Here is an 11,343-nt window from a genome sequence, read left to right as displayed (position 1 = left end):
AATTCTTCTAGCCCTATCCTTTTGTAGCAACCTATCTATCCATCTAACCTCTAGCCTTCATCTATCTTTCTAGCCACATGTTGTGTAGACACTATTTTTAAATAGGGTAATAAAAAAAATTCAGCAACAGATTCATATCCCTAGACTTTGAAACTCAGCTTTTGTTCATTTTACTCACCTAGGCTCAGTTGTTGTTAGGTGCCATCAAGTTGAGCACCACTCATAGCACCCTATGAACATAAGTTTTAACCCTGTCTATCCTGCACCATCTTCACATTTCTTAACACACAAGAGACCATTGCAGCAGACACCATGTCAGTCTACATGGTTGAGGGGCTTCCTTTCCTTCACCAATCCTCCATCCTTCCCAGCATCATGTCCTTCTCCAAGGAATAACTTCTCCTAACAACGTGCCCCATCATTCTTGCCTCCAAAGATCACTCCAACTGCACCCTCTCCGAAACATATCTGTTTGTTCTCTTGGCCATCCATCCATGGGATGTTCAGTGCTCTTCTCCAACACCACAGCTCATTGCCATCCTTATTCACTGTCATCTTTATTCGTTGTCCAGCTCTCAGATGCATAAAAAGTGATTGGAAAGACCATGGCCTGAATTAGACACACCTTACTCCTCAAACTGACATCATTACTCCTCAATAGTTTGGAGAGATCCCTAACTGAGATTTTCCCAGTGCAAGGTGTCTGTGTTTCCGTATTTCCTGTCTTCTAGTGCAACGGGCGTTAACTGCGTATCCAAGCAAGATGAAGCTGTTAATAGTTTCTATCTCTTCTCCAACCACCATGACGTGGCCTATTGGTCCAGTTGTAAGAATCTTTATTTTCTTGACATCGAGATGCATCCCATATGGAAGACTGCATTCCTTGATATTTTGCAACAAGAGCTTCAAGTTCTCACTTTTAGCAAACAAGGTTGTGCATCTGCACAACACAGGTTACGGATGAGTCTCCCTCCAATCCTGATGTCACATTCCTCTTCATAGAGTCCAGCTTCTTGGATAATTTGCTCAATATACAGGTTGAATAAGTATGGAGATAGAATACAGCCACACTCCCTTCTCAATTTTAAACCATGCAGTGTTCCCCTGCTCTGTTTGCACAACAGCCTCCTGGTCCATTCATTCTTCATGAGCACAAACTCATAGAGCTAGTTTATTACTTTTAAAAGAAATCAGTTAGTTTAAATGTCAAGTATTTCAGATTTTTCATTCAATGTAATAGTCATATTGCTACACTTGCTTTTCCTCCTTTTATTTTTTTCCTCAGATCCCAGGATTTCTTTTTCCTAAGGATGAACTCTAGGGATGAAAGGATTTTCAAGGTTACTTATTCTTTTGGTACAAAATCCCTTTTTTGAATGAAGAAGCTGAGTAATACTTCACTTTTTCTCTTTGGATATTCTTTTTTTACAATCCAGGCAAAAAAGGGGAGATGAAGATAAAACTTAAGTAACTGAAAAGGGTAAAAGAGAAAATCATATTGATAATTGAAAATGCTAATTGCTTTTTTATAGGAAATAGACATTGAAATGTACAAATACATGTAATAAGTGTATGTCTATATTCCCCAACACAAACTTGCCTGCAAGTGGGTTGTGACTCAGGACAACCTTGGAAACCTTGGGTTTCCAAGTCTGTAAGTCTGAACAGGAGCAGCCAACGTCATCTGTCTCCTACAATATGACTGATGGGTTCATACTACTAATCTTTTCAATAGCAGCCAAACATATCACCCTAAGCTATCAGGGTTCCAAGTGAGGGAAATAGGGAAATAAGTCCAAGAGCTGGATTGTTGTGGATAGCACTACACAACCCTATTTCTTGTTTATTAGGATATAGGGAGTATACATGTACCACAACTAGGGTACTACTAAACATTAAAGATAGGTAAAATAAGTGAAGATGAATTAAAATATTTTCCTCTCTCTTTTGGGGCCAATTGGATAATTTTTGTTTAGAGAGTGGGAGAATTTGATGTATAATCCAGCCATCTTTTTAGATAACACCTTCTGTGAAAATGTCATATAACATTTGACATAAGGTCTTCTTATTTTCCTAACTATTGCCAATTTTTTATAGATCAATTTAATAGAGTGGCAGGATTCAAGATCAACATAGAAAAATCAGTGGGTTTCCTCCATAATAACACAGAAAATACAGACAAGAAAACTAAGAAAGAAATACCATTTACAATAGCCAATAACAAATTGAGATACTTGGGAATAAACTTAACGAGAGACACAAAAGACTTTTATAAAGAAAGTTAGGAAACACTACTGCAAAAAATGGGAATACAAAACACTTAATTGTACTCGGGTGAAACTTACACTTGGACCAGGAAACAGCAATCAGAACAAAGCAGGGAAACACTGCTTGGTTCAGGATCAGGAAAAGTGTGCATCAGGGATGCAGCCTATCTCTTTTCAGATCACTTGGGGGTCTGGGCTCTATGAGGAGGAATGTGGCATCAGGATTGGAGGAAGACTCATTAAAAACCTGCGTTATGCAGATGAACCTGAACCTGCTTGCTGAACCAATGTTGCTTGCTAAAACTGAAGAGGACCTAGGACATTTGCTAAGAAGGATAAAGGACTGATCTTTAACATGAATTGAAGCTCAACATCAAGAAAACAAAGATTCTCACTACTGGGCCAATTGGCAGTTTCATGATAGATGGAGAAAAGATTAAGGTTGATAGCTTCAGGTTGCTTGGTTCCACAATCAACACTGTTGGCACCAGCAGTCAGGAAATCAAAAGTTGAATTACAATGGTAAAGTCTGAAGTCAGAGACCTCTCTGGGAACTGAAAAGTAATGATGTCAGTCTGGAGACTAAGGGGTGCCTGATCCAGGCCATAGTCTTCACAATAATTTGCTATGCATCTGAGAGCGGGACAATAACTAAGGATGATAGAAGTCTTGATGTCCTTGAGTTGTGGTGCTGGGGAAGAATGTTGAACACACCGTGGGCTGCCAGGAGAACGAACAGGTCTGTCCTGGAGAGGTGAAATCAGACTACTCCCTGGAGGAAAGTATTTTGAGGCTCCGTCTCATACAATTTGGAATGTGGCCAGGAGGGACCAGTCCTTGGAGAAGGACATCATGCTCAGGAGGGTGGAAGAACAGCACTGGAGAGAAAGACCCAGGATGAGATGGATTGACTCAGTGACTGGAGCGATGGAATTAGGTCTGTTAGAGACGATGAGATTGGCTCAGGATAGGGCTTGGTTTAGAGCTAATGTGCATAGGGTTGCTATGAGTCACAGATTACTCCATGGCACTTTACAACAACAACAACTGTGAGAAACTATAAGAGATCTATTTGCATGGCAATAGTCCAGAATAAGAGCTACATAGTAAAGTGAATTGGGGGTATTGTATAACAATGAAAGAATTCCCCCCCCCCAAGGAAAAAGTGGACTGAGGGAAGGGGTGGGCAGGAAGGAAAATGTGCAACAGTGAATGAATGGAAATCCATGTTCTCTATAAATTTTCATTAAAAAAAATCTTGCTAGCACAAATGGCTGGGATCCCTAGTGGTGTAGTCTGTAGAGTGTTGCACTGCTAACCTAAAGGGAGATGCTTTCTGACAGTTTGAATCCAGAAGCAGCTCCCCTGGAGAAAGATTGCCAGTCTTTTTGGATGGAGGAACACTTTGAGTGGCTACCAACTTAATAGCAGTGAGGGATTTTTTTTTTTTTTACTAATGGGAAGTTTAATGACTCCAGCTCACCCAGTTGCGTCTGGGGAGGAGGGGAAGACAAGGCATTTAGAAGCATGCAGCATTTTCTTGCTCTGTTCTGAGGACTGCCATAAGTTTTGCATGAGCGCAATCAAGTGTTCTGGGATTCCCATTCTCTTCAAAGTTAATCACAATTTGTTGTGATCCACACAGTCCAAGACCTTCGTATAAGTAATGAAGCACAGATAGATATTTCACTGGTTCTTCTGCTTTCGGTTAATGTCCATCTGACCTTGGCGATAATGTCTCTAGTGCCACCACCTCTTTTAAACTCAGCTTATATTTTTGGTAGTTCTCTATTTATGTATTGTTCCAGTCATTTATGCCTAGATAATCTTCAGTAAGATTTTGCCTGCATGTGATATTTGTGATTTTGTTCTGTAATTTCCATACACTATCAGGTCACTTTTAAAAAAATGAGAATGAATATGCGTCTCTTCCAGTCAGTTGGTCAGGTAGTTGTTCTTCAGATTTCTTGGCACAACCTAATGAGCATGTCCAAGGCAGCATCTGTTTGCTGAAATATGTCAATGGATATTCCATCACTTCCTGGGGCCTTGTTTGTTGCTAATTCCTTCAGAGCAGCCTGAACTTCCTCCTTCATCACCATTGCCTCTTGATCATATTTAATTTCACCAACTTCTTCTATATCAGCCAATTCTTTTGGGTATAGTGACTCTGTTTACCCTTTCCATTTTTTTTTAATGCTTCTTGGATCATTCAGTATTCTGCACATAGCATCCTTAAGTATTTCAACTCAAGGCTTGAAACTTTTTTTTAAATTATGTTATATTGCTTTGCTTACAAAGTTCATATATTGTGTTTCACACTATTCTTTATTCCATATTCATGATGTTTTATACAATTAATCACCATTGGATTATGATCATCATTAACCTGTCTTTTCAGGTCTCAGCCAGATCTTTGCCATTTCCTTTACATACCTCTCCCTCCACTCACCAAATTGTGTAATCTTGCGGTTTCGCCTGTTGTCTATCCTCACCCATCTGCTCCCTCCTCCTCCCCCTTGGGTTCTCATATTTTTTTTGCTAGTTATTCTTCTATTTTTACAACAATGGTCTTATGCAATATTTGTTCTTATGAGACTGAGTTAGTTCAGTTAGCATAATTCTCTCTAGTTTCTCCCAAGTTATGTACTATTTTTCAAAATCGTTGCTCCTGAGTACTACGTAATATTCTATTGTGTGAATGTATCACAATTTCTTAATCCCTCAGTTGTGGTTGGAAATTTGAGCTGGTTCCAAATTCTTGCAATTGTGAATAGTGCTGCTATGGGCACTGGTGTACAAATACCCTTTTGTGTCCCAGTTCTAATTTTCTTGGGTTATATTTCTAGCAGTGGAATAGCTGGATTATATGGAGTTTCTATGTTCAATTTTTTAAGGAAAGGTCAAATTGCCTTCCAGAGTGATTGTACCATTTTACAATCCCACCAACAGTGTATGAGAGTTCCCACCTCTCCATATCATCTCACACATTTATTGCTTGCTGTCCTGCTAAACTTTGCTACTGCTACTGGGGTAAGATGGTATCTCATTTTGGTTTTGATTTGAGTCTCTCTTATTGACAGTGATTTTTTTTTCTATAATTATATTTTATTAATTTTCATAAACATTTACAGAGATTTTGGGCTTCCACTCATTCATTGTTGCACTATTCTCTCTACCCTCCTCCCAGTTTGTTCTTGTCCAAATGCCACAGTGCTTGTCAAAGCCAGTTCTGATTAATCTTCTGTGTCAGTGTGTCCTTTGCCATTCCCTATCACTCCTCCCTGAGAGAGACTTCACCCTGAGTCATAAGGAAAAGGGGATGGCGTATTCTCTTAGCTACTTCCTGCTGACAAGGGACGCTGTGGGTTTCAGGGTGAAGATCTTCTCTCACTACTCTAAAGGGCCCCTTTGGCAGTAGGAAACACATAGACTATTATGGAGACTGATTTTGGAATTTAGATGCACTCTTATTGATAGTGCTTGGCCATACATATTCATATCCTTGAAGATGTATCATGGGGGTGTTGCAACCTAGAAGACACAAATTTGACTAACAAGTTATAAGTACATGAGTCCAAAAATTATGGAAAAGTAAAAGAAAAGATTCTTTCATTGTTTTACAAACCCTCCCCCAGGTCCCCTCCACCATGTAGCCCTTGCTCTAGTCTCCTGTGATGACAGAAATACCCAGTTATATCTCTCTTTTAAACGGTTCTCTCCCTCCTCTGTTTCAGTGCAGTATACATTATTGAACCCATCTTACTCAGTCTCTCCCCAACCTCAAGGACAGTCCCATTCTACAACAGTGGCATCATGTAATATTTGTCCTTTTGTGACTGGGATATTTCACTCAGCATAATGTTCTCCAGAGTCAACCATTTTGAATAATATTGCATGAGTTCCTTGTTTTTTAATGCAGCATAGTGTTCCATTGTGCGAATATACCACAGCTTCTCTAGCCATTCGTTTGTTGATGGGCACTTAGGTTGTTTCCAACTCCTTGCTATTGTGAACAAAGCTGCAATAAACATGGGTGTGCATATATCTGCTTGGATTATTGACAGTGATTTTGAGCATTTCTTCTTGTGTCTGTTTGCCATCAAAATATCTTCTTCTGTAAAAAGTCTTTCCGTGTCTTTGGCCCATTTTGTAATTTTGTTATCACTCTTTTTCTTGTGGAGGCCCCGTAGTATTCTACAAACGTTTTTATGAGACCATTGTCTGAGAAGGTATATTCTAATGTTTTTTCCCCCAATAGGTACGTTTTCTTTTCATCATTCTATAAAAAGGTTCTGGTGAGCACAGAGACTTAATCTTTAGAAAATCCCATTCATCAATTTTATCTCTTCATATTTTGCATTTCATTTATACCATAGATTAAGCCTTCTATGGGCATAGGGTTTGATGTGTAGGAATTATTGAGACTGGCTCAGGACAGGGTAGGCTTCAGAGCTGCTATACATAAGGTTGCTATGAGTTGCAGGTGACTCAATGGTACATAACAACACAACAACGACAAGCTTGGTCCTAGTTTTTCTCTTATGAACTTTATAGTTTTGGGCTTTCCTCTCAGGTCTCTGATCCACCTTTAGTTGATTTTTGTGGTATGATTATGTGGTATGAGAAGTGAATTCTATTTCAGCTTTCTGCAGCTAACAGTCCAGTTTTACCATCATCCTTTGTTGAAGAGGTTGTCATTTCCCCATGTGATAGGTTTTATTTCCTTGTCAAATATCGGTTGATAGTAGATAAACAGGTCCATTTCTGGGTTCTTGATTCTGTTCCATTGGTTTATGTGCCTATCGTTGAACCAGTACCATGCTGTTTTGGTTACTATCACTGTGTTGTAGGTTTTGAGGTCAGGAAGTACCATGTTGAGGCTTGTATTTGTTCTTTAGTTCCTGCAGCTTAAGAAATGCTGACAGAGTTCATCCCTTTTGAGTATTTTACTGCAAGTCTTTGCATGTTTCATTATAATACTTTGCTTTGTCTTCTGAGCTGCCCTTTGAAATCTTCTGTTCAGCTCCTTAATATCCTTATTTCTTCCTTTTGCTTTGGTTTCTTGGCACTCTAGTGCATATTCAGAGTCTTTCTGATTTCCATCTGGTCTTTTCTTTCTCCTCTGTTTTTGTAATGACCTTTTGCATTCATCATGGACGATATTCTTGATATCCTCACACAGTTCCTCTGGTCTTCGTACTTTAGTGTCTGAGGCTTCAAACCTGCTTTTATGTTACCTATTGGTCCAGTAATAAGAATCTTTGTTTTTTTATATTGATATGCATTCCATACTGAAGACTGCATTCTTTGATGGTGACTAAAATCTCTTTTGTTAGTTGGATTATTTTTAAAAATGTCATTTATTTATTTATATAAGTTGTTTCATTTACATTGAATTTTGTTCATGTAATTGTAAGTGTGTAAGACTCAAACTTTGTGGCTTAATATTCCATTTAAATAGCCAATTTCTGATTTTCCCATCTCTGCTCACTCAGTGTTCCCTAAACTGAAGGAGCTCAAAAGTAAATTCAAGCCATGGGTGGCAATACTTAAGGATACTTTGGGTAGAATGTTAAATGATTCAGGAAGCTTTAAAAGAAAATGGAAGGAGTACACAGAGTCACTGTATCAGAAAGAATTGGCTGACACAGAAGAATTTCATGAAATAACATATGAGCAAGAACATGTGGTGATAAAGGAGGAAGTTCAAGATGCTATGAAGGAATTGGCAAAAAACAAGGCTCCAGGAGTTGACGACATGCCAACTGACATATCTCAACAAACAGACACTGCCCTGGATATGCTCACTAAGTTGTGCCAAGAAATCTGGAGGACAGCCAGCTGGCCAACTAACTGGAAAATATCGATATTTGCTCCCATTCCAAATAAAGGTGACCCAACAGAGTGCATATATTATAGAATAATATCATTAATATCACATGCAAGCAAGATTCTGCTGAAAATTATCCAACAATGTTTGGAGCAATATGTCACCAGAGAACTGCTAGATGTGCAGGCTGGATTTAGAAGAGGTCATGGTACTAGGGATCTTATAGCTAATGTTAGGTGGATCTTGACAGAAAGCAGAGAGTACCAGAGGAATATCTATGTGTGCTTCATTGACTATGCAAAGGCTTTTGACTGTGTGGATCACAAGCAGTTATGGCTGACTCTGAGAAGAATGGGAATCCCAGAGCATTTGATTGTGCTTATATGAAACCTGTACTTGGACCAAGAGGCAGTCGTCAGAACCGAGCAAGGAGACACTATGGGTGCAAAACCAAGAAGGAAGTCCATCAAGGATGTATTTTGTCTCCATACCTTTTCAATTTGTATGCAGAACAGATCATCCAAGACGCTGGGCTGTATGAGGAGGAATGTGGCATCTGGATTGGTGAAAGAGTCATCAACTTCCTGTGTGATGCAGATGACACAACCCTGCTCACAGAAACTGAGGAGGACCTGAAGCGCTTGTTGCAGAAGGTCAAGGACTTCAATATGGATTGAAGCTCAACATCAAGAAAACAAAGATTCTCACCACGGGGCCAATTGACAGCATCAGTATGGATGGTGAAGAGATTGAGATAGTTAACAGTTTTAGTTTACTTGACTCCACAGTCAACACTCTTGGTAACAGCAGCCAGGAAATCAATAGACAAATTACATTAGAAAGTCAGCTTGGCTCATTTAGCACAGCGGCGGACTTGAGGTTCGGTTCTTCGCCTCCACCACCTGGGACCTTCACTAAGCAACCATGTCCAAGGGCCCTGCAGTTGGCATTGATCTTGGCACCACCTACTCCTGTGTAGGGGACTTACAGCATGGAAAAGTGGAGATCATTGCAAATGATCAAGGCAACCGGACCACCCCAAGCTATGTCGCATTTACCAATACCGAACGATTGATTGGCTATGCGGCAAAGAATCAAGTTGCAATGAATCCTACTAACACAGTATTTGATGCCAAACGTCTCATTGGACGAAGATTTGATGATGCTGTTGTGCAGTCTGACATGAAATACTGGCCCTTCATGGTGGTGAACGATGCAGGCAGGCCCAAGGTCCAAGTAGAATATAAAGGAGAGACCAAAAGTTTCTATCCAGAGGAGGTGTCCTCCATGGTTCTCACAAAGATGAAGGAAATTGCAGAAGCCTACCTTGGGAAGACTGTTACCAATGCTGTTGTCACTGTACCAGCCTACTTCAATGAGTCTCAGCGCCAGGCTACCAAAGATGCAGGAACCATTGCTGGCCTCAATGTCCTTCGAATCATCAATGAGCCAACTGCTGCTGCTATTGCTTATGGTCTAGACAAAAAGGTTGGTGCTGAAAAGAACGTGCTCATCTTTGACTTAGGAGGTGGCACTTTTGATGTGTCCATCCTTACTATTGAAGATGGGATATTTGAGGTCAAGTCTATAGCTGGAGACACCCACTTGGGTGTAGAAGACTTTGACAACAGAATGGTCAACCATTTCATTGCCGTAAGCATAAGAAAGACATCAGTGAAAACAAGAGGGCTGTCAGACACCTCCGCACTGCTAGTGAACATGCAAAGAGCACACTTTCTTCTAGCACCCAGGCCAGTACTGAGATAGATTCACTGTATGAGGGAATCGACTTCTATTCTTCCATTACCCGAGCCCGCTTTGAAGAATTGAATGCTGATCTTTTCCGTGGCACTCTGGACCCTGTGGATAAAGCCCTGAGGGATGCCAAGCTAGACAAGTCACAGATCCATGATATTGTCCTGGTGGGTGGTTCTACCAGAATTCCCAAGATTCAGAAGCTTCTTCAGGATTTCTTCAATGGAAAGGAGTTGAAAAAGAGCATCAACCCAGATGAGACTGTTGCTTATGGCGCAGCTGTCCAGGCGGCCATTCTCTCTGGAGACAAATCTGAAAATGTTCAAGATTTGTTGCTCCTGGATGTCACTCCACTTTCTCTTGGTATTGAAACTGCTGGTGGAGTCATGACTGTCCTCACCAAGTGGAATACAACCATTCCTACCAAGCAGACGCAGACCTTCACAACCTACTCTGAGCCTGGTGTACTCATTCAGGTCTATGAAGGCGAGCGTGCCATGACCAAAGATAACAACCTGCTTGGCAAATTTGAGCTCACTGGGATACCACCTGCACCTCATGGTGTTCCTCAGATTGAAGTCACATTTGATATTGATGCCAATGGTATCCTTAATATTTCTGCTGTTGACAAGAGCACTGGGAAAGCAAACAAGATTACCATCACCAATGATAAGGGCCACTTGAGTAAGGAAGACATTGAACGAATGGTCCAGGAGGCTGAGAAGTACAAAGCTGAAGATGAGAAGCAAAGAGATAAGGTGTCTTCTAAGAATTCCCTTGAGTCTTACGCACTTAATATGAAAGCAACAGTTGAAGATGAAAAACTTCAAGGCAAAATCAATGACGAGGACAAGCAGAAGATCCTTGATAAGTGCAATGAAATTATCAACTGGCTTGATAAGAATCAGACTGCAGAAAAGGAGGAATTTGAGCATTAGCAGAAGGAACTAGAGAAGGTCTGCAACCCCATCTTCACCAAACTGTACCAGAGTGCTGAAGGCATGCCTGGAGGCATGCCTGGTGGCTTCCCTGGTGGTGGAGCTCCTCCATCTGGTGGCACCTCTTTTGCACCTACCATTGAAGAGGTTGACTAAACCAATCTGCATACTTTATAGCATTCATTGTCCCACAGTTAAATTTTGAAGGACCCAAATTTGTAGCACACTGCAGTTGAAAATTCTAAACTGCTAGACTAAATTTCTGGGCATTCTCAATACTTGAATATGGAATGTGTATAGGGAAAGGCATTAACATTGCACTTTATTATCACTGTATTGTAAGTGGAAAATGCAATGCCTCAAATAAAGATGTATTTAAAATTGGCAAATAAAAAAAAAAAAGGAAAGTCAGCTTGGAGGGACCTCTTGAGAGTCGTGAAGAGCAACGACATCAGGCTGGCGTCTAAGGTGCATCTGATCCGGGCTATAGTCTTCACAATTGCGTGCTATGCATCAGAGAGCTGGACAGTGAGTAGAGATGAGAGAAAGA

At 40.4% G+C, this 11,343-nt stretch overlaps 1 pseudogene; it reads left to right on the top strand.

Moving 5' to 3' along the window:
• Positions 1-9,024: 9,024 nt before the first annotated feature.
• LOC102872196 lies at positions 9,025-10,949 on the top strand (annotated as a pseudogene).
• Positions 10,950-11,343: the final 394 nt, after the last annotated feature.

This window comes from Elephantulus edwardii, unplaced genomic scaffold (assembly GCF_000299155.1).
Source record: "Elephantulus edwardii isolate Elephantulus edwardi_28Jun2011 unplaced genomic scaffold, EleEdw1.0 scaffold00122, whole genome shotgun sequence".
NCBI classification, from domain to species: Eukaryota; Metazoa; Chordata; class Mammalia; order Macroscelidea; family Macroscelididae; genus Elephantulus; species Elephantulus edwardii.
Note: the sequence above shows the minus strand (reverse complement) of the source record. Positions and strands in the feature narration are given on the sequence as shown.